The sequence below is a fragment of the Chiloscyllium plagiosum genome, unplaced genomic scaffold (assembly GCF_037043375.1).
Source record: "Chiloscyllium plagiosum isolate Xiang-an unplaced genomic scaffold, Cpla_swu_hap1 HiC_scaffold_31, whole genome shotgun sequence".
Taxonomy (NCBI): domain Eukaryota; kingdom Metazoa; phylum Chordata; class Chondrichthyes; order Orectolobiformes; family Hemiscylliidae; genus Chiloscyllium; species Chiloscyllium plagiosum.
The window spans coordinates 66982572-67007478 of record NW_028270169.1 but is presented as its reverse complement, the minus strand read 5'-3'; the positions used below and the strand labels follow the sequence as shown (position 1 = coordinate 67007478).

Below are 24907 nucleotides of genomic sequence, written 5' to 3'. Positions count from 1 at the left end.
CATCAACATAGTTTTCTGCGATTTCTTGTATTCTAAGCTCCTCCTTGAATTCATCTGTTATTTGCTTCAATTATTCCTGATGAAGTAAGTTCTACATTCAAACCCCTTTTTGGAAAAGACTTTGTCGCCTTCTGCAAATTCCCCATTAGATTTAATAATGATAACAATTATATCCACAGATCCAGTGGATTCTGTCATTCGCAAGCAGAAACATATTTTCCATGTCTACTCGCTCAAACGTAACTGGGCCATGTCACTCTTTTTCATTGAGACAAGACTGCCCAATCTTACTTGATGAATTCAAATTCAGTTTGGATATAATTCAAATAACTATTCTTTATCTTCCCAAATGGAATTGTGTGCAGTGTTCCAAGGGTGATCTGTCCATGGTTCTACACATATCTCACACATTTCCATTCTGTCGCTCCAGAAATAAACCCATGATCTACTTTTCTATCTAACCTCACTAACCGATGCCATTTGCTGCCAGTCACTCATTCCTATCTCCAGATCCCTCTGTCCTATTTAAGGATATATTTCCAAAGAGGAAGTGGTCTCTTTATTCTTTTGACCACAGTGTACTACCTCACACATGGGTGGAGGTTAATCTTCCACAGCTTTGACTGCAATATTCCCTTCACCAAATCTTCTCAACAGTAAGTCTTCCGAAAAACAAAACTTCAATATATTAATGTACTTACTCTCATCAACTATTTCTTATTTGAAAAGCACGAACTTTCCAGCTCAGTTTTGAACAAACCATCCTCTGCCACAGTTATTAAAATGTCACAAGCTGAACTACAACCACTATTTGCATTCATATTCATTGGAGTCCCAGAATGAGAGGTGGTATCATTGAGGGGCTATAAACTGGTCAAGGGATTGATCAAGTAGATGCAGAGAAGAAGATTCAATCTACAATGAGTCGTTCTAAGTTTACAATAAAGGGAAAGTTGTGGAATTACTTCTCTCAGTGGACAGTGAATCTTGGGAATTCACTACTCAGAACAATGCGGATTCTGGGACATGAAGTAAATTTAAATAACAGGCACACAGGTTTTTAATTAGCAATGGGTTGAAGAGTTAAGGAGGGCTGACAGGAAAGTGGTGTTCAGGCGAAGATGAGATTAGCCATGACTGTATCAAATGGCAGAGGATGTACAAGGGGCTGGAATAATACTCCTGCTCCTAATCATGATGCTCTTATGTTCTTATTTCAAAAGGAGAAAGTAAGAGGAATGGACTAATACAAGGTGTTTAATGTGCATGGTAATGGAAAGACTATGGTGAAAGGCTGTTTGATTTGGTGAGGTGAGCCACAATATCTCTACAGTAGTGTCAGCAGACCAGGTGGGCCCAGCACAAAAAAAAGATTGTGATGTCTCCTTTGCAGTATCTTTCCCCACCTATCCGTTTCTAGTCTCTACCTTATTCCCCCCTCCCTAGCTTTCAGCCTGAAGCCCCTTCACCAAAAACCTTGCAGCCTCTTTCTTCAAACCCACCATCACCGGATCCCCCACCATCAACATTCTGGGGGTTTACTATTGACTAGAAATTGAAGTGGACTTTCCATATAACTACAGTAAGTAAACCACCCTCCAAATCTCTGAAGCCTGTCCACCATCTACAAGAATCAACTCAGGAGTGCAATAGGATATTCACTACTTGGCTAGGTTTGGGTGCAGCTCCAAGAACACTCAAGAAACTTGACTGTGTCAGGAAAAAGCAGACTGTTTGATTGGCACCACATTCACTCCCTCCTCCACTGATGCCCAGAGCAGCACTATTTACTATCTACAAGATACATTACATCAATTCATCACACTTCAATAGCATCTTCCAAACCTATGACCAATACCAAATAAAAGGAAACGGGAAGCAAATTCATGGGAACATCACCTCCTGCAGGTTCCCAACCAGACCACTATCATCTGGAGTTGAAAATCTTCCGGCAGTCCTGAAGTGTCATTGAGCCATATTTCTGGAACTCCCTCCCAACAGCACTACCAATAGGCCTACAACCCAAACGGACTGCAGTGATTCAAAAAGGGAGCTCACAACCACCTTCTCAAGGGCATTAGAATGAGGCAATAAATGTTTGCACAGCCTATAGCACCCACATTCCATAAATTAATTAATTCCTTAATGCCTCCTCCTTCCATCCATAACACCGCACCCATAGACAGCTGCGCAGCGCAAACACAAAGCCTTGAGCAGCATGTGGTAACCCACAAGGAGGCCCAAGCTACATTGAAGCGCTGATCAGACAGGGGTGGTCCTGAACGAACAATCATCCCCAATGATTCACACACCGTAGTCAACAATGAAACTATCAGTTGTCAACATTTTCACAAAGAGATTCGTTGCTACACGGGATGAATGGCCAGAGGAAGTGGTAGATGCAAGTATAGTTACAACATTTAAAAGCATTTGGAGAGGTACAGGAAGAGGAACGGTTGAGGAATATGGGCTAAATGCAGGCAAACTGCACTCGCATATTTTGAAAAATTCGGTTCACATGGATGAGTTGGACCGAAGGGTTCATTTCCATGTTGTATGACTATGATTCTATTCTTTTCAGCCACAGTGGCATTTTGCAATTGTCCTGAATTATGGTGTCATTGAACAAGTCAATGGAGGCTTTTGACACCAGGGCCACAGTATTCTGCAGGTAAGGTGTTGAGTAGTAGCTGCAATTTAGTGGGTATTTAATAAACAAAATAATGAAGAAATATATTGGGAAATTACTGTAGATTGTGGAACCTGCACTGAAAACAACAAATACTGGAGCTGACAAAAGGTCAGGCAGCATCCAGGGAGACCAAGCAAGTTAACGGTGTGTCTCAATGACATGATCAGAGATCTTATGAAGAGTCATCTGGACTCAAAATGTTAGCTTGTTCTCTCCATCGATTTTTAAAAGGAAGTCATTGGCTCGGCAGGATTCATTGCTCATCCCTAATTGCCCAATGGGCAGTTAAGAGTCAAGCTCATTGCTGTGTGTCTGGAGTCACATGTAGGACAAACTAGGTAAGGATGGTAGCTTCTTACTTCAAGCACGTTAGTGAACCAGATGGGTTTTCCATAACCCGACAAAGGATTCATGGTGATGAAATTCTGAATTCCAGATATTCACTGAATTCACATTCCACCATTTCCTGTGGCACCATTCAAACCTGGTTCTCCAGAATGTAACCTGGATCTTTGGATAGCAGTAATACCACTCAGCCATCGGCTCCCTCCTGTGAGCTTCAGTATTTGTTGTTTTCAGTTCTCAAGAAATATGTTCTGCATTAATTTTGAACTCTGTAATAGCATCCAAGTGAACACAAAAAGCCCACCTCCAGTCATGATGTTTGAGTCTGGATGACTCAGTCAGACTAGCTAATGAAGCGGAGTTACGCATTTTAATATCCTGCAGTTTCTCCGCACGTTCGGCTGGCCTTGGGCTGCTCTCATTCCTTCTGCGATGAAACAAACAAAAAAAAATGACAGTTGATACTCCCCACTAAGTCTCTAAATTGAATTGCACCGCAACCAAAGTAATTTATTTTAATTCAAAAATGTTTCAGTGGAAGACATTTCAGCAAGCTCACCACCTCCTGTCTCAATTTAATGGGAAATGGGATCAACTCTGTAGCGCCTACTGTCCCAGTGGAAAAGGCCACTGGTTTAAGCCCTTGAACAGGCTATCAGCTGATCTGAGTTTTCAATCTTGTTCTTTTACAGATTGCAACATGTTTTGCATAATGGGGCATGCAGACAGGACAAACTTCAATTATATTCAACACAAGAAAAGGCAATTCCATTTAAATGAGGCAGATTAATTGAGATGAGGCCTCAGCTGAGGATACAAAACAGTCAAGTTTGGAATGTCCAGAGACCATCAAGATTGTCCATTCAATTATTGAAGTTTTTCTCATATTGCTTTCCCAATCAACCAATTTCAATGCATTATGACACCTCTGGAGCATGTGAGACAGTTCCAGGCCTTCTGGCTCAAAGTTGGAGACACTGCCACAGCATAACAAGAGCACTGTGTTTTAGGCTGAGTAACTGGTGGGTTAATTTGCCCAATTATCTTACTAATCCGGAAGATACTGTTACCACCCTAATGCTGGGAAATAAGCAAGGTATTAACGGGAGTAAAGATGTTACAACAGTCTCTCTGACAAGGGACAAAATATCTTCCATCTGTTGTTTTGTTCATCCTTCGACAGTTTGGAATTTTTAAACTTTCTAGTCTACCATCATTTTTGCAGTTTTGTACATCTTTTCTTTCAATTTAATGTCACTCATAATTCCCTCAGCTATGCACCGCTGTTCATCGGGCATTTCTTTTATAAGTTAATATATATTGTTGAGAATTATAAAATAACTGAATATATTCTTCTGTTTTAACATTCCAACTAGAGTCCCTAACCAGTTTCGCTAACTACTACCTTATCCCCTTGTGACTGCCTTTAAGTTTAGATACTAGTTGAAGAACCAAATTCCTCACCCTAAATTCTATCATGCTGCATTGCATCTTACCAAAAGGGTCTTTTACTTTGAGCTCATTAATCAATCATATTATCAGGTCTAAAATAGCTGTTCCATGATTAGTTCCAGAGCATCTGTTCTGTGAAATTGCACAGAGCAGTCTACCTCAAACTGCTTCAGAAGGTATCATAAGCTGAGTGCACAATGCTATTTTAACTAACAGAAAACTCTCTGAATACCAGAATTCTGTTGGATCCCCAAAATATGTCAGAACATAAAATCCCTACGGTGTGGAAACAGGTCCTTCAGCCCAACAAATCCACACCAACCCTCCAAAGAGTATCCCAACCAAACCTATTCCTCAATGTTTACCCCTGAAAAATGCACCGAAACTGTGCATCGCTGGACACAATGGGCAATTTAGCATGACCAATTCACCTAACCTGCAGTTCTTTGGATTGTGGGTTTGCAGTTGCTTTATGAAGTCTGAATGCTGTTGCCTCTATTAGTCCAACAGCACTGTCACTAACACAGAAGCTGTTCCCCCAGATCGGTTTGTAGCAGTCAGAGATCCTGCTACAACCTGCGCACATGCCAACCCAGTCATCTCAATCAGAAAGAATTAGTACAGCACAGATTAGAGGATGACTTGGATCACATTTTGCTTTTGAAATCAGAGGCCCCTATTCAACCCATCACAACTGTGCCTCCTTTTTAAAATAGCTATTTCGTTAGATCCCTGCCCTCACATTAATGCAAATAGTTTGTATTTGCAAGTATTCAAATTAATTTTGGAAATTAACATTGTATCAGCTGCCACCTCCGTTGCAGATGATCTCAGCTCTTTTTTGAAACAGCAAAACCCAAGGAGAATATTAAGGCATCCAATGCTTTAAAAAAAAATCACAACCCCAGTCACTGTAATATGATGAATTTTGTTTTACATAATTCTTAGCAAAATTTAATTTGAAGCAAAAAGGAGAACTCGAAGAGAAAGGTGAACCACCCGTGGGTAACAAAGGCAGTCAAGAGCAGTACCCACAAGGAAAAAAATGACACAGCAGCGGATGACTAAAAAGGGAGAAAACTGATCATGTAATTAAATTGACAAGAAACAAAAATGAATGGCAAGAGTTGTACAGGTATATAAAAATTGAGTTTCTAAAGTCAGCATCGAACTCTTGGAGGTTTTAGATTAGATTACAGTATGGAAACAGGCCCTTCGGCACAACAAGTCCACACCAACCCGCCGCAGCGAAACCCACCCATACCCCTACATTTACCCCTTACCTAATACTACAGGCAATTTAGTATGGCCAATTCACCTAAACCTGCACCCCACGCTGAAACGGGGAGAACGTGCAAACTCGGCACAGTCAGTCGCCTGAGGCGGGAATTGAACCCGGGCGCTGTGAAGTAGCAGTGCTAACCACTGTGCCACCGTGCCGCCCAATTCGGACTGTGGAATTGATAATAGGTACAGGGAAACAGCAGATAATTTAAACCTATATTTTACATTGATCTTCATGAAGGAGGATACCGTTATCATCCTAAAGGTAGCAGATAAGCAAGTTAATCATGGCTAGAAAAATGTTATAATAGTCTTTGTCACAAGGGACAAAGTATTGAACAACTAATAGGACTAACGGCAGACAGGACCTCATGGCCTGAATCAAACATTTTTAAGGCAAGTGACTGCAAGATATTCAAGGCATCGATTGGAATATTCCAGGATCAGAGGAAACAGAAACCATCCGGTGGATTGATGCACCTGTTCAAGAAAGGAAGGGAGACAGAAATTAGGAAACTGTAGACTAATTAGTTGAATATCTGTTTTTGGAATACGGCAGAGTCGAATATTAAAGTAATAAATAGCAGGACATTTAGAAAAGCTTATCATTAAACATGGTAGACTGGGTTTTGTGAAAGAGACACTATGACAAATTTGCGACAGTTCATTGTGGAGATACCAAGCAGGGCTGATAAAGGGCAATCCAATGATGTTTTGTATTTGGATTTTAAAAATGCAAATGATAAGATGCTACAGAAAAAGTTAATTGCACAATATAGGAGCTCACTGTGTCAGGGTAACGCATTTGCATGGAGTGAGGATTGGTTAATCACACTGGCTGTTGCTGAGACCTCACTTGGAGTACTGTATACAATGTTAGCTCCCATATTTAATAAGGGATAAACCAGTATTGGAGACCATTAAAAAAAAAATGATTCAGCTAGCTGCTTCGAGGACAAAATGGTTGACCTATCAAGAATAGCTAAACAGGTTAGGTCATTATTCAATAGAATCTCGACATACAGTATGGAAACAGGCCCTTTGGCCCAACAAGTCCACAGCGATCCGCCGAAGCACAACCCACTCAGACACATTCCCCTACATTTAACCCTTCACCTAACACTACAGGCAATTTAGCATTACCAATTCACCTAACCTGCACTTTTTTTTGGATTGTGGGAGGATACCGGAGCACCAGGAGGAAACCCACGCAGACAACGTGCAAACTCCACACAGAGAGTCACCTGAGGCAGGATTTAACCCAGGTCTCTGGCACTGTGAGATATCAGTGTTAACCACTGTGCCACCCATATAATATGGAAACAAGATTCTGAGGAGCTTGACAGGGTAGATATTGACTAGATCTTCTAGCACCAATGAACTCTCAAACCAGGAGACATTACATAAGGCAACATTCATTTTGTAAAAAATGTAAAGAATTTTTTTGTCTCAGTGAATGGCTAGAATTTTCTTGCCCAAACAATTGTGAAAGTTAAATGTGGTAGGGGAATGGATCTGGTTGGGTTACTCTTCAGCGGGTCAGTGTGGCTTGTTGGGCCGAAGGGCCTCTTTCCACACAGTAGGGAATTTATGATTCTATCTCAAATTATTCTAAAAGAGTGCAGATAGATTTTTGAAATATTAAGCAGTTGAGGGCTATGCGGATCAAGCTTAAAAGAGGTGTTGATGTCTGGGTTGGCCCGGCCATGATCTGACAGAATGGTGGGAACAAGTTGTAGGTGGGCGGCACGGTGGCACAGTGGTTAGCACTACTGCTTCACAGCGCCAGAGACCCGGGTCCAATTCCCGCCTCAGGTGACTGTGTGGAGTTTGCACGTTCTCCCCGTGTCTGCGTGGGTTTCCTCCCACAGTCCAAAGATGTACAGGTGAATTGGCTATGCTAAATTGCCCGTAGTGTTAGTTAAGGGGTAAATGTAGGGGTATGGGTGGGTTGCGCTTCGGCGGGGCGGTGTGGACCTGTTGGGCCGAAGGGACTGTTTCCACACTGTATGTAATCGAATCTAATCTGACGAATGCCCTACTCATGCTCCGATTCCTTGAGGCTCCATTTCATGTTTTTTTGTTTCCAAAGAAGAGCGTGATACAATGTGCTTAAGATCTCAGATGTGAAAATGGGGTGTTCAAGTAGTGATTCAGATGGCATTGATTCATCAATCATAGATATATAGTCATGAGCAGGAACGCAATTCCCTCCATGAATAAAGGAAATCTACTGCAGAGCTCACACAAAGGGAATTCTTACCCTCAGTAAACTCTCCCATCACATTACCCAACATTTTAGTAAAATCAGGACACACTGCGCATGCTCTAGGCAACAAAGTGACGCCAGTTGATTGATGTCAGCACCGGGCCAATGAAAGGACAGTGGGCGGAGCTGGATGACCTAGCGGGAGGTTGGTCCTTCAACTAATCAAAGTGAATGAAGGGCGGAGCTAAACCAAACCATGTGATCACCCTCGCGCGCGGCGCAGAGTCGCTGGAATGAATGTTCGGGAAGTTATGGAGAGAAAGGATATGATAAGGAAAGAAATAAACAGTAAATCGGGAGAAAAACTGTGTTGCTATGAGCGGAGAGGTTTTACAAACAAATTGTGCACGTCGGAAAACACAAATTTGAACGTCCCAGTCCCGTGTTTGCAGTAAATGAGGAATGGCCTCAGCGCGGCTGCAGGCCTGAGTGAGCGCCGCCATCTTTATTCGGGACAACGATTCACTGGGGACGTGCGGAGCCGCCATCTTTGTAGGGGGCAAGGTGCAGCCAGGCGCATGTGCAGCCTGTCTCTAGTATAGAGTATTGGGATGACAGCAGCCAATACTGCTCTGATTCACCTCTGGGCTCCCTCATCACCACTTTGTCAATATCTAGCCTCCTCATTCTCGAACCATTGGTGTATTTTTGGTCTGTTTCGTACTGTATTATTACTTTTATAGACCCTTTGTAAAAGAGTTTTTTTTTACTGCGGCCCATCCCCTGACCATGTGCTGCTCTATTATCAGATTACTTTTTTCTTGAATATTTTTGACAGTCAAGAATTCTTTTTTCCAACAAGCAAGTGTATTTTCCTTCCATTTCTGACTATCAAATTCTGCACCATTTTCATTCCCTGTAATGCATTTTGCATTCCCTGAAACATCAACTGTGTTTCTCCTTCCACAGATACCAGTGATCAATGCCAAAGCCCTGTTGTCTGGGGAGAGGGTGATGTTTGACTTTCTTGTACAGCTGCAGTTTGTGTGGTGAAGGTGCTCTCACAGTGTGGTTGGGTAAGAGACATTACAGAGTATTCATTACAGCAACAGTGATTATTTGAACATAATGTCCAAATCAAGAACAGTTTGTAGTTTTATTATCCTGCTTATAATTTCACAAGAATACTATTGAGATCTTTATAAATAAGGCCAGAGATGGATATATTAGGGCAGGTGACCAAAAACATTTCCAAAAAGCAGGTTTTGAGGAATGTCTTAAAGGTAGAAAGCAGACCTGTGAGGTTTTGGCTGCGAATTTCAGACCATGCTGCTTCAGCAACTGTAGAAACAGCCACACAGGTGAAGTAATAAATTAACAAATGGTTGGGAGTCTCGAAGAAAATGGTTTGTCGAGGTCTCAAAGTGTGTGTGGTGCAGGGAGCTAGGGATTACCACAGCCAGGAATTAAATCAAGTGTGAGAATTTTAAATTGAGGGATATTGGCCAGGTGCTGGCAAGTGAGACTAGATTGGGTTTGGGCCTCTGGTCGGCATGGACGGGTTGGACCTTAGTGTGGGATCCAGGTAAATTAATGTTATTTCTGCAATTATAATTTCTAATACAGAGTAAATGAACTCACATCAGTGTGTAATTGTTTCAGCCAAGAGCTAAGTCAACAAGGATGGAAACTATGTAGAGGAAATATATAATTGTTTTCATATCAATTAAAAATGGTATGTCAGCATGAGACGTGATTGCCAAACAATGGTAGATGTATGGGCAAATACATAAGAAGTTGTAAGGGGATGAAATCGGTTTGTATAACAGTAGGTAAAAACATCTGTTTCCCACTTGTATGGAGACACAGGAACAAATCCTAATTAAAGAGGTCATGAGAACAGAGTGGTTTCAGGAGAGGTCCAGATGGAAAGAATAGATACCGATAAAGAAAGAATATGCCTAACGATGACCTGCAGTGGGATGACGTCAAACGACCATATGAGGCCAGAGTTAAGCATTCTATCACGGACAAGGCCAGAATTGGTGGGATCAGTCTTAGGGAAGGGAATGATGTAAGCGGGGGGAACAATCAAATAAGAAAAAAAAACGTAGGGGCCCAAATTATATAAATTTCGAGAGTTTGTTGAATTTGGTGTGTTTTTGTCCCTGCCTTGTGGACATTACACCCACGTTCAAGTGTAAAATAAAGGACACTGCTGATTCAGATTTTTGTGTCGGACTACAATTATTGAAGTGAGTGAGCTTTGTTTCTCACGTAAGGGTCTGTTTCCTTGCTGTACATCTCTATGACTGTATGCTGTTGATTATACTTAGGAGCCTTTTGATGAATCAACCAGCAGAGATTTCTTGAGATTACAGGGATGTTCAATGTGGGAATCTGGCCCTGAGTGTGTTTGGAATATGAAGTCTGGAGATAACACAAGGTGGATGAAAGTATATGAGCTGCGACAACGGTGGAATCAGCTATAAATAGTGGTCTTGGAGTGGGTCTTAGTTATCACACTCACCTCACTCTGGGATTCAGCTGGTTGTCAGGTTGTGAATCAGGCGGTAACACAATCGGGAGCTGGGTGGCCCTGGTGGAGCCTAAAATGAGTGTCACTCAGCTGAATGTTGCTGAGCAGCTGCTACTTGGTATCCCTGTTGATGACATCTTCCATCACCTTACTGCTGATCGAGTGTGGACTGAGAGATGGAAATTGCTTGGGTTGGATTGCCCTGTGTTTTTGTGTTGAACATCCCTGGGCAATGTTCCACATTGTCGGTAGATGCCAGTGCTGGAGCGGTACGTGGCTTGGTGGGTGGCAAGTTCTGGAGCACAAGCCATCAGTATTATTGCCAGAATGTTGGCAGGGCCCGTATCCTTTGCACTACTTAACCATTTCTTGATGTTATTCAAACTGAATAGAACTGGCTTAAAACTCACATCTGTGATGTTAGAAACCACTGGACAAGGCGGAGATGGATCATCCCACTTTGCACTTTTGGCTGAAGATTGCTGCAAATGCTGTCATCTTATCTGGTGCATGGATGTGTGAGGCTCCTCCATCAGTAAAGGAGGGGATTTCTGTGATGCTTCCTCCAGTGAGTTGTTTAATTGTCCATCACCATTCACAACTGGATGTGGCAGAACTGCAGAGCTCCGATCTGTTCCAGTGGATGTAGGATCACTTAGCTCTGTTGCTTGCTGCTGATGCTGTTTGATATGCAGGTCGTTCTGTTTGGTAGCTTCACCAGGTTGACACTTCATTTTTAAGTCTGCCTGGTACTGCTCTTGGCATGCACTCCTTTACGTCCATTGTGATGGGTGAGAGCAGGATTTACAAACCCATGAGACTACAGATTGTGCTGGAGTACAGCTCTGCTGCTGTTGATGTCCCACAGTGCCTCAGAGATACCCAGTCTGAGATCTTACATCTCTTCAAAGTCTGTCCCCATTAGAACGGTGATAGTGCCACTCAACACAATGGGGGGTTTTCTCAAATTTAAGCCAAGAATTTGTCTCCAAAAGGAATGTGTGATGGTCACTGTTACCGATACTGTCATGGACAGATGTATCTGCAGCTGGTCAATTCATAACAATGAGATCAAGTATGTTTTTCCCTCTTGTTGGTTCCCTCACCACCCGCTGCAGACTCAGTTGAGCAGTTATGTCCTTTAGGACATGGCCAGCTCTGTCAGTAATTCTGTTGCAGAACTAGTCTCGATTGTGGACATTGAAATCCTGTACCCAGAGTACGTTTGACACCATTTTATTGCCTCAGTGCTTCCACCAAATGTTGTGCAACATGAAGGACAAGTGATTCATCAGCCAAGGGAGGATGGGACGTGGTAATCAGCAGGAGCCATGAGACTTCCTAGTCTCCGGAGCCATTGCTGTGTACTCCCAGGGCAAATCCTCCCTGTCTGTACACCACTGTGCCACCACCTCTGCCTGATCTGTCCTGCCGGTGGGACCTGACAAATTCAGAGATTTCAGGAGAAAGTGAAGACTGCAGATGCTGGAGATCAGAGTCAAGAGTCTGGTGCTGGAAAAGCACAGCAGGTCAGGCTGATGAAGGGCTTAGGCTCGAAACGCCGATTTTCCTGCTCCTCGGATGCTGCCTGACTATCGTGCTTTTTCAGCACCCCCACACTCTCGATATCTAGGGATGGTGATGGTGGTGTCTGGTCACTGTTTGTAAGGGCTGATTCCGTGAGTATGACTATGTCAGGCTGTTCCTTGACTAGACTGTGATATAGCTCTCCACATTTTGGCACCAAAAACCATATGTTAGTGAGGAGGACGTTGCACCATCGAGAGGGCTGATTCTGTGGTTGTAATTTCTGGTGCCATGTTAGTTGTCAACTGGTCCATCCTGTTTCATTCCTGTGTTGAGACTTTGCAGTGATTAATACAGTGAGTAGCTGGCTGGGCCGCTGTCAGGTTGGCAGGATTTTTTCGCCATTGACGATGGTTTCGTGGAGATCAGGAGATTCCTAATACATTTTTTTTTCTTGAATTCAGATTCCACCATCTGCCAAGACGGGATTCGAACCAGGACTTCAGTCGTTTTTTTTTAATATTCTGGATAAAAGCTAAATACATCAGGTTTGTTCACTCATTTTAAACATCACTAACCCTGGATTTGTTTCTTTGTAAAACGCTGTCCATCATCCTGTCTCCTCCATCTTCCCCTCCAACAACAAGTGAGGGGCACATGGAGTTTCTCTGTCACTAAGACTGAGATAATCCGATCTACTGCTTCTCTCCCTCCCACGAGCCCACTGAGCCAAACTGCCTCACGTGGTGTTCCTGGTTTTTGTACTAAACCTACATCTTTCTCCAGTCTCTTGTCAAGCCTTATCAGAGCTCACCTTGACCCTTTACCCTAATCTCGCTAAAATCACTTCCCAACTCTCTCTCCTCCGCTGCGGCATCATCACCACCCCCTCGCCAACTCATAGATATTGTTCCTTGTTCTGTCTGTTGGTCCTTTTTGGTTATGTCCTTCTCTCCCATTCTGTGAAAAATAATATTTGACCTCACCATTGTTGGAAAATCCTGCTCCATCTCCACTCTCCCTTTCCTTTCTGAATTCCTTGCATTTGGTGTCCCTCAAATATCAATCCTTGGTCTCTCCTCTATCTCACTGACATAGTTCCAGGAGGTGATATCATCCAAAAACACTGTGTTAGGTTTGACATGTACACTGACGATGCCCAGCTCTCCCTCCCCATCATCCCTCTCCGTTACTCCATTGTTACTCAGTTATCAAACTGCTTATCACATTCCCACTACTTGATTAGCTGCAATTTCCTCCAATGAAACATTGTCACGGTTAAACCCATTGCCTTACCTTGACCTTGCTGCTGAGCCCTTCCTCCCACTGGGAACTCTCTGAGGCAGAACGACACTCTTCACAATATTGCTGTTATATCTGACCCCAAGGTGACCTTCTGATCAGACATCCACACAATCACTACACCAGGAATTCCAAACTCTTAAACGTTGCTTTTCTCCACCTCACCCCAGCTCCATTGCTACTGAAACCTCTTACCCGCATCTGTGTCGCCTTAAACTTGAATACAAAACAGAACCCTTGATTCCGTGACTCAGAATCCGGTTTCAGACTCCCCTCTCAGTATTTACCCTCAGACACATCCTCTCAGTATTTATCCTGTCAAACCCCTTAAGAATCCCATCTGTCTCAATGAGATCACCTCTCTTTCTCCACAATCCAGTGAGTAGAGTCCCAACCTTTTCAGCCTTTATTTAAAAGATAATCCCTCCAAACCAGGGATCATCTCATTGAATCTTCCCTGAAATGCCTCCAATAAAATGACACATTTCCTTATCTAAAGGGACCAAAACTGCTCTCATTACTGCAGATATGGTGGTCTCACCAGCACTTTCACACGTTACTCTTAGGTATATACTCCAAACTCAAAGACTGAAAACTTTTGAAACAGAACATTTGATTCCCCTTCCTGATTTCCTGTTGTAACTGTGTGGTAGCTTTCTGCGTTTCCTGAACAATTACCCCGGTCCCTTTGTTGTGCAGCTTTCTACAGTTTCCACCATTTAAATAATACTTTGTTCTTTTATTATCTCCTCCAAAATGAGCAACTTCCCATTTTCCCAAGGTACACCCCATCTGGCAACTTGTTGCCCCCTTCTCCTGTGCATCTCTCTCTTTTCATAATCCTTTTCGACCTTTACAGTTATGTCTTTTCTAGGGGATATTCCCCCTTCCCATTCTTCCAAACATTTACTGGGAGCACTGGGCAGTGGGAAGCAGACAGAGTTGCTATCTTTTTGGGATACGCTTTGCAGTGATTGAGAGGATCTTCCTACCCATTGGTCAGGATGGAGACAACTTTCCCATCGTCAGGCATTAGCCTTTCACACCCATGTCTTATTGATGAGGCAGAGCGGCAGCACGGAATGAAAGAAAAGAAAGTAATTCTTGTTCGGCATATCTCACTGACGCTTGGATCATTTTCTCCAATGTGTCAATGAACTGCTGTGTTCAGTCACATGGGATTGCAAGGTGGAATCTCCTAGAAACCCACAGATTTCCGTCTGAGTTGACTGCTGATGTCCTCAAGGGTAATATCGACAGTAATCCTGGGCCAGGAGGAGGGGATGGTGTGAGTTTCTAACTTGAACTGAGAGTGACAGATTTTATAAACTTGTATTTCATGTGGACATTCAGATGGTAACCTCAGTAAATATTCTGCTAAACTCTGATTGAATTACTCAGTATATCAGGATCTGGATATTCGCATTGTGTGTGTGTGAGAGTATTGTGTTCCAGATTAATCCCATTTGCTGCTTAAAAATTCTTCTTTGAATCATCGCATTCTCTCAAAAAGTCTCCACACACCTTCAATGTGTCATGTAATCCTTTTATGATGACCTGATGAGTGTAAGGTTTATTATTCGAATGTGTAATTTTTGTATAAGGATGTCTCAGAGAGGGAGCAGAATATTCTTAAAGGGGAGAATAACCATTTTGAGGGGAGGCTGTTGTTTATTGGTATCAATGACATAGGAATAGAAGATTTCACATTATTGGATCATTGGAATCTCTTGTGGGATAGTATTGACCTCCATCAGAAGGATGGATTGTACTGGCACTGGAAGGGAACAGTTGCTAGTGTTATTCAGGAGGCATTAAACCAGTGAAGGAATGTGGGTAAACCCAGAGAGAGAGTGAGGGAAGAGCTAAGTCTGACGCTGATACAGTTCAGACGTCAAACAGTCAAGGCAGACAAGGGCAAGGCACAGAATGAGCAGTTACACTGCATTTATTTCAATGCAGGAGGCCCGATAGGTCGGGCACAGGAGCTCAGGATATAGTATTGAACATCGCACTGGGATATTATAGCAATTTTAGAGGCATGTCTTAATGATGGATAAGACCAGCAGCTTAATGTTCCAGTGTATAGATGCTATAGCAAAGATAGAAAGGGGGCAACAGAGCAGGGGGAGAGGTATTTTTGATTAGGGATAACATTACAGGAAGGCTTCAAGAGGTATTCCTAGGAGTACATCGAGACAGGTTATACAGTTGGAACTGAGAAATAAGAAAGGGATGATCTCCTTATTGGGATGGTACTATTGCATCCCCCCCCCCCACTCCCACGATAGTCAGCAGGGAGTTGAGAAGCAAATTTACGAAGAGATCACTTATCTGTAAAAATGATATGATTGTGTACAAGACTTGACCATCTTTGTTATTCATTCACAGGATGAGGGTGTCACTGGCTGGACCCAAAGGGGAGTGACGTGCGTCTGGAGTCACATGTAGGCCAGACCAGGTAATGATGGCAGATTCCTTCCTTGAAGGATATTAGCGAATCTGATGAGCTTTATTTTCACAATATCCCACAATGGATTCATGGTCTTTAATAGATTCTTAATTACAAATTTTTATTGAATTCACATTCCACTGTCTGCCGTGACGGGATCCAAACCCTGGGCCCCAGAACGTTATCTGGGTGTCTGGATTACCCATCTAGTGATAATCTCACTAGGCCATTTGGCAGCGTGAGTGACTGAGATATCCGTGGGGCAGCACATCAGCACCAAAGATCCCATGGTCTCTGCGGAAGATAGAAAGGGCTGGGGAGGGAGATATATCCCTGGTGGTGGGGTCTGACTGTCGGTAGCGGACGTAGCAGAGGTTAATGGAGATTAGTTGGAGGCAGGTGAGGACCGGGGGATTATATTCTTATTTTGGTTGGAGGGGTGGGGGGAAGGCGGAGGTACAGGAAGTGGCGGATATGCGTTGGAGTGCATTGTTGATCAAGTGGGAGGGAAATCCGGTCCTTGAAAGAGGAAACCTTTCTGGGATGTCCTGGAGGGGAATTGCTTCTCCTGGGAGCAGATATGGCAGAGGCGAAGGAATTGGGAGTACAGGATCACGCTTTTACAGGAATATACTCGAGGGTAGTTCTGTTCGCCAAGCTGGAAGTTTTTTTTGCAAATGTTACATCCCCTGGCTAGGCGACATCATCAGTGCTTGGGAGCCTCCTGCGAAGCGCTTTTTGATGTTTCCTCAGGTGCTTATACTAGTCTGTCCCTGCCGCTTCCGGTTGTCAGTTTCAGCTGTCCGCTGTAGTGGTTGGTATATTGGGTCCAGGTCGATGTGGTTACTTTCATAGTTTAGGACTTGGTCTGTGAGTGTATATACAGGAAAGCCACACACACAGACCAAGTCCTAAACTATGAAAGTAACGACCCCAACACACACAAACGAAGCTGCATCAGGACACTATTCAAAAGGGCCACAACACACTGCAGTACACCAGGACTGCAAAAAGAAGAAGAGGAACACCTATACAAGGTATTCGCCAAAAACGGATACCCGCACAACTTCATCAGCAGATGCCTAAGAGAAAGAACATGGAACGAGGACATACCACAACCAAAAGGACTAGCCACACTACCATACATCAGGAGCATCTCGGAACTGACTGCCAGACGACTGCGACCCCTAGGACTCATAACGGCACACAAACCAACAGCCACGCTCAGACAACAACTCACCAGAACGAAGGACCTGATACCCAACATGAGCAAGACGAATGTAGTGTACAAAATACCATGCAAGGACTGCACTAAACCCTATATAGGGCAAACAGGAAGACAGCTAACAATCCGCATACATGAACATCAACTAGCCACGAAACGACACGACCAGCTATCCTTAGTAGCCACACACGCAGACAACAAGCAACATGAATTCGATTGGGACAACACTACTATCATAGGGCAAGCCAGACAGAGAACAGTCAGGGAATTCCTAGAGGCATGGCATTCATCCACAAACTCCATCAACAAACACATCGACCTGGACCCAATATACCAACCACTACAGCCGACAGCTGAAACTGACAACCGGAAGCGGCAGGGACAGACCACTATAAACACCGGAGGAAACATCAAAGAAGCGCTTCGCAGGAGGCTCCCGAGCACTGATGATGTCGCCTAACCAGGGGACGAAACGTTTGCAACAAAATCTTCCAGCTCGGCGAACAGAACCACAGCAACGAGCACCCGAGCTACAAATCTTCGCACAAACTTTGAATACTCGAGGGTAATCAGGAGAGCAAAAAGGGGACTTGAAATATCTCTAGGAAATAGTTTAAGGAGAATCCAAAGAGATTCTACAAATACATTTAGGATAAAATAATAAGCAGACAGAGAATAGTACCCCTTAAAGATCAACAAGACCATCTATGGAACAACAGGAGGTGGGAGAAATACTATGCTATTCTGTTCCAGAGAGTTTGGAGAAATAAATAGTGATAACTTGAAAAGTGTCTATATTACAGAGGAGGAAGTACTGGATGTCTTAAACAGTAGCAAGGTGGATAAATCCCTGGGACCTGATCTGGTCTATCCCAGAAACTTATGGAAAGCTAGGAAGGTGATGGCAGTGCCTCTCCATGAGGTATTTATATCATTGTTTGTGACAGATGAGGTGCTGGAAGATGGGTGCTATTATTTGGAAAAGGTGGTAAGGAAAGGCCAGGGAACAAGAGAACAGTTAACCTAACGTCAGTGATAGGTAAGTTGTTGGAGGGGATTCTCAGGGACAGAATTTAGATGTATTTGGAAAGACGAGGATTGATTAGGGATAGTTAACATGGCTTTGTGTGTGGGAAATTCTCTCTCTCTAACTTGATTGAGATTTTTGGAAGATGTGACAAAGATGATTAATGAAGGCAGACTGTGGACGTTGTCTATATGGACACTGCATGATGTTCCACAAAGCAGACTGGTTAGCAAGGTTAGATAACAACATGAAATGGCGGGAGAACGCGCCATTTGGATACAAAACTGGCTTGAAGGTAGGAGGCATAGGGTGGTGATGGAGTGTTGCTTTGCGGACTGGAGGCCTGTGAGCAGCATTGTCCTGCAGGAATGGATTTTGGGTCCTTAAATAAATTACTTGGATGTGAATATATGAGATATGATCAGTGGGTTTACAGAAGACACCAAAATTGGAGGTGTAGTGGACAATGAAGAAGGTTAGTTCAGAATGCAACAGGATCTTGACCAGATGGGCCATTGGACCGAGGAATGGCACACTGGGTTCAATTTAGACAAATTTAAGCTGTTGGATTTTGGAAAGGCAAATCAGAGCAGGACTTGTACACTTAATGGTAAAGTCCTTGGGAATGTTGCTGAACATAGAGACCATGGAGTGCAGGTTCATTCTTCCTTGAAAGTAGAGTCGCAGGTAGGCAGACTAGTGAAGGTGGGGTTTGGAATGCTTATATTTATTGGTCAATGTATTGAGTACAGAAGCTGGGATGTCAAATTGTGGTTAGACAGGACATTGATTAAGCCATTACAGGAATTATGTTTTAAGTTCGAAATTCCCTGTTCTGGAAAGGATGTTGTGATTCTTGAAAGTGTTCACACAAGATTTACTAGGGTTTGCTAGGGTTGGAGGATTTGGGTTACAGGGAGAGGCTGAATAGGCCAGGGTTAATTTCCCTGGAGAGTCAAAGGTGACTTCATGGAGATTTATAAAATCATGAAAGGCATGGATAAGGTGAACAGCCAGGGTCTTTTCCCCCCAGGTTAGGTGGGTTCAAAATAAGATCACATGGGCTTACTTTGAGTGGGCAAAGATTAAAAACGGTTCTAAGGGGCAAAGTCTTCAAGCTGTGTGTGGTGTATGTGTGGAATGAGCTGCCAGATGAAGTAGTGGAGGCTGATACAATTACAACATTTGAAAGGCATCTAATTGGGTACATGAATAGTAAGTGTTTCCAATGATACGGACCAATAGCTGGCAAATGGGGCTCCATTTGTTGAGGATTCCTAGTTGGCATGGACAAATTGGACCAAGGGTCTGTTTCTGTGCTGTACATCTCTATGACACAAATAAATGAAAATAAGATGTGTTCCTCTTTTGTGGAGAGCTAGCAGAAGCACAGATAAATGTCCTTGGAGCTGAGAAGGTTAATCAGTGACTTTGACCAGGTGCAAATTTGTTTCTAGGATATTTAATTTGCAGAGAGACGGGAATTGTTAACAATGTCACAGTTTTAGTAACTATTTTCAGGTAATTGGCAAATGATATGTGAATATGTGAACATTATTTTATTCGGTAAGTTCCGAGCATCTGGAAAAGTCTGAATGGCAGCTGGACAGACTCAGCAGTTATTCATAAACAGATATGGAGTTTTACTTTTTAAGAGACGATTTTGGGGGCTATGGGCAAATGGGAAGGGAATTGGGACAGATTTGCAGCATCTCCAGAGGGAGAGAGTAGAGCCCCAATGGCTGAATAGCCCCAGCCCCTGTAATCTGATACTGCCCCATTGACTGTGAATGTTGAAGCTCATCCCAGGGCAGAGAGAGGGAGGATCCCAAACCTCACCTCACAATGGGCCCCAATGATTGATGTCAGCGCAGGCCAATAGGGTGCAGAGAGCCATACTGGAGGACCAGGTCGTACCAGTTTGTCCTCCAACCAATCTGAGTGAATGAGGTCATCCTCAAGGCTGGAACAAAAGAAAGGCACATATCGCAGAGATCTGAGAAACTGGAGAACATGAGATAGGGAGCGTTCTGTGGCTGGTGAGGAATTATATAAATAAGGAAGAGTTGTGAGGCTGGATGAGGTGACAGTGATCAGGAGAGTTGAGGATAGAGGAATTTAGAATTAGTGAGGATTAGAGTCATAATGTTATCCAGCAAGGAAACAGGTCCTGTGGTCCAACCCGTCCATGCCAACCATAATTACAAACTGAACTAATTGTACCTGCCTCCGCTTGGTCCACATCCATCCAAATATTTCCTATTTATGTACTTATTTGAATGTATTTTAAATATTGTAATTGTATTCACAGCTACCACTTCTTCTGGAAGTTCATTTCACACGTCTTTTCTCAAACCTTTCTAATTACTTCTCAAAATTATTGCACCCGAGTTTTGAAACCCCCTCTCCCCCAGCTATTCAAATTATCTGCACTCTTTCTAATTTTATAAGCCTCCAATAAGGTCACCCCTCAACCTCGTGCACGCCAGTGAAAAAAATTGCCAGCCTACCCAGCCTCTCCTGAGAACACAATCCCTCCATTCATGGCAACATGCTGGTAAATCTCTTCTGAACCTGCTCCAATTTAATAATATCCTTCCTGTAACAGCACAACCAGAACTGGACAGAGTATTCCAGAAGAGGCCTCCCTAACGTCCTGTACAACCTCAACATAACGTCCCAACTCCTGTACTCAAAGGTCTGAACAATGACGGTAAGTGTGCTAAGCACCTTCTTAACCACCCTGTCTACATGTGACACAAACTTCAAACACGTGAAGCCGTCGGTGTCTTTGTTCCCATATCACTACTCACGGCCCTACTTTTATTGAGTGTAAGTCCTACCCTCGTTTGTTTTGTCAGGATGTTATATTTTGCATTTATTCCAATCCAAAACTCCTTTGAGTATAAAGGCAGTAGGACTATAATTAAGAGGGAAACCAGGAGGCAAAAAAGGGACGTGAGATAGCTTTGGCGAATAGGGTTAAGGATAATCCGAAGGGCTTTTGTAAATACATGAAGAACAAAAGGCTAACTAGGGAGAAAATAGAGACCATCAAAGATCAGCAAGGCAGCCATTGTGTGGAGCTGCAGGTGATGGGCGAGATAGGAAACAAGTATTTTGCAGTAGTGTTTACTCTGGATAAATACATGGGAGATATAGAATGTGGGGAAATAAATGGTGACATCTTGCAAAATATCCATATTACAGAGGAGGAGGAGGTGCTCAATGAGTGGCTAAGGAGCTGGTGCAGGGGAAAAGGATTCACGTTTTTTGGATCGTTGTGATCTCCTCTGGAGTAGAGTTGACCTGCATAAGAAGGATGGATTGTATCTGAAATGGAAAGTGTCTAATATCTAGGCAGGGAGACTTTCTGGTGATACTCGGGAAGCCTTAAACCAGTGAGGGAGTGTGTGTAAACCCAAGAAGATAGTGAGGAAAGAGATATGTCTGAGGCTGGTACAGTTCAGAAGTCGAATAGTCAAGGCAGGCAAGGGCAAGGCACAGAATGAAGACGAACTGAGCAGTTGCACTGCATTTGCTTCAATAGGAGAGGCCTGACAGGCAAGGCAGATGAGCTCAGGGTATGGTTTTGAATATGGCATTGGGATATTATAGCAATTAGAGGCATCACTCAGGGATGGATAGGACTGGCAGCTTAATGTTCCAGGGCATAGATACGATAGGAAGAATAGAAAGGGGGACAAGAGAGGAGGGGGAGTGGCATTTTTGATTCGGGATAGCATTTTGTTTTTGCTTAGGGAAGATATTCCTGGGAGTACGCCCAGTGAAGTTAATTAGATGGAACTGGGAAATAAGAAAGGGATGATCACCTTATTGGGGATTTCTGCAGGGATTTCGTCCGGGTGCTCTGGTCTCCTCCCACAGTCCAAAGATGTGCAGGTTGGGTGGATTATCCAGGCTGAATTGCCCACAGTGTTCAGGGATGTGCAGGTTGGCTGGCCTTGGGAAATGCAATGTTACAGGGGGAGGTTAAGAGGCTCTCCAGGTCAGTATCAATGTGATGGGCTGAATGACCTGCTTCCACACTGTTGGGAGTCTCTGATAATTCTACTAGTTTTAAAATAGTTACAGAAAATAATAGACCAGCTCTAAACGTTAAGGTTCTGAATTGGATAAAGCCCAATTTTGATGGCACAAGGTAAGAACTTTCATCTGCCCCCTCAAGCCTGCTCTACCATTCAATAAGAACAGGCCTGAGCTTTTCATGGCGTCCGCTCCACTTTCCTGATCTCTCACCATAACCCTTAATTATTTTGCTGTTCACAAATCTACCTTTTGCCTTAAAGGCATTCAAGTTGATAACGTCAAATGCTGCACTCAGCAGGGAATTCCACAGATTCACAACCCTTTAGCTGAAGAAGCTCCTCAGCTAAATCTGCTCCCACTTATTTTGAGGTAATGCTCTTTAGTGGAAATAGCCTCCCTGTTTCTGTCTTATCTACTCCCTTCATAATTTTATTGTTTCCTATCCAACCTCCCATTCTTCTAAATTACAATGACTATAGAACCAGTTTTCTCAATCTCTGCACATACACCAACCCTCAACTCCTGACTCAAACTAGTGACCCTCCTCTGTAATCCCTCCAGTGTCAGTACATCCTACCTGAAGTAAGGAGAACAAACCTTTCCACAATCCCCCAGGTGTGGCCTCACCAGCACTCTGTACAGCTGCAGCATAACCATCCCTCTAGTAAGGAAGGACAATATTCCCTTCACTGCGTTAATTACCTACTGCACCTACAAACTAACTTCCTGTGATTCATGCACAAGGACACCCAGCTCCCTCTGTACAGCAGCATGGTGCATGTTTTCACCATTTTATCATCCAGTTTGCTGTTAGTTCGACCAAAATGGATGACCTCACATTTCCTAACATTGAACTCCATCTGCCAGATCCTTACCCAATCACGTAAGTGATCTGTATCCCTGTGCAGACTTACAGTGATCTCTGCACACATTGCTCTACCTCATCTTTGTATCAAATGTGACTTCTTCTGACACCGTACACTTGGGCCTCAACTCCAATCCATTGGTGTAAATTGCAAACAGTTGTAGTACCAACACTAATCCAAACACTCATTTATCCCCATTCTTTATTTTTTGTTGGTTAACCGATTCTGTATCAATGATAATTACCCATAATGCCGTGCATCTTTTCCTTATTCAGCAGCCTTTTATGTGGCAACTTACCGAATGCCTTCTGGAAATCCAGGTACACCACATCCACCGAGTCCCCCTTGTCCAACGCACTCATCGTATCCTCAAATAATTCCAGTAAATGTGTTATATGTGACCTGCCTTTCATGAATCCATGCTTTGTCTGCTCAATGAGACAATTTCTACCCAGATATCTCACCACTACTTCCTTGAGAGATTCAAGCATTTTCTCCACTACAGAAGTGAAGCTAACGGGTCCTTTTTGAAAAATAGTGGCACCACATTTGCAGCTTCCAGTCTGTCAAAACCATCCCAGAATCCAACAAATTTTAGTGAATTATGACGAGGTCTATTTGTTATCCCCCCCCACCCCACCCTCCACCATCTCTTATAGTCCCTGGGATGCATTCCATCAAAGCCAGGAAACCTATCTACCTTTAGGCTGTTATCTTTCCCAACATTACCTCTTAACTGAGAATGATTGCGTATTTATCCTCATCTGCCATTGCCTCCATAGGCCTGCGACAATGAGAGTATATAGACAGTATGTTCCTGATAAGGCCAAGGGTGGTAGGTGGAAAGAGTGCTGCTTGACGAAAGAAATTGTGGGCCTGGTCCAGAAAATGAAGGAGGCATATGGCAGGTACAGAGAGCTGTGTTTGTGTGAGTCCCTGGAGTAGTATAGGAGCAGTAGGAGTATACTCGAGGTAAACCAGGAGGGCAAAAAAGGGACATGAAATAGCTTTAGGAAATAGGTTTAAGGAAAATCCAAAGTGATTGTACAAATACACTAAGGACAAACGAGTAACCGGGCAGAGAATAGATACCAGCAAAACTCAAGGCTGTCTGTGGAACTGCAGGAGGTGAGAGCTATTCTGTAAGAGCGGAGAGGTTTTACAAACAAAATGTGCACATCGGAAAACACACATTTGAATGTCCCAGTCTCGTGTTTTCAGTAAACGGGGAATTGCCTCAGTGTGGCTGCAGTCATGAGTGCGTGCCGCCATCTTTATTCGGGGCAAGAATTCATTGGACACCTGCGGAGCCGCCAGCTTTGTAGGGGGGAAGGTGCAGCCAGGCACATGTGCAGCATTTCTCTGGTACAGAGTCAATAGGCAGGATTTACACAGAGCACATTCAAACTCAGAGAAACGGATGTTTATTTCTGGATTTGTTTCGTCATTCATTTAAATGATTTGGTATCGTAAATGAGTTTGCAGATCATACAAAATTGGAGGTATTGTGGATAATGAAGAAGGTTACCTCAGATTACAATAAAATATTGATCAGATGGGGTTTAACTTAGATAAATGTGAGGTGTTGCATTTTGGAAAAGCAAATCAGGGCAGGACATTATACACTGAATGAATGGCAAAGTCCTGCAGACGTTTGCGGAACAAAGAGAACTTGTACTGCAGATTCATAGTCCTTGCAAGTCAAGTTGCAGGCAGATAGGATGATGAAGAAGGTGTTCAGTGTATTTTCCTTTATCGGTTCGAGCATTGAGTATAGGATGCGGGAGGTCGTGTTGCTGTACAGGACATTCGTTAGGCCACTTTTGGAATAGTGGGTGCAATTCTGGCCTGCCTCCTATCAGAAGTGTGATGTGAAACTAGAAAGGTTTCAAAAAAGACTTACAAGGATTTTGTTAGGGTTGGAGGATTTGAGCTAC

General features: G+C 43.3%; 1 long non-coding RNA gene across 1 annotated transcript in view; it reads left to right on the top strand.

Moving 5' to 3' along the window:
- The first annotated feature begins 8949 nt into the window (after nucleotides 1-8949).
- Nucleotides 8950-24907, top strand: part of LOC122551871 (uncharacterized) — a 51055-nt gene continuing 35097 nt past the window's right edge. Inside the window, exons 1-4 of the long non-coding RNA XR_015752262.1 lie at nucleotides 8950-9058; nucleotides 12513-12596; nucleotides 15742-15811; nucleotides 20663-20767. This is a non-coding gene — a long non-coding RNA (uncharacterized LOC122551871). The remainder of the gene's footprint in view (nucleotides 9059-12512; nucleotides 12597-15741; nucleotides 15812-20662; nucleotides 20768-24907) is intronic.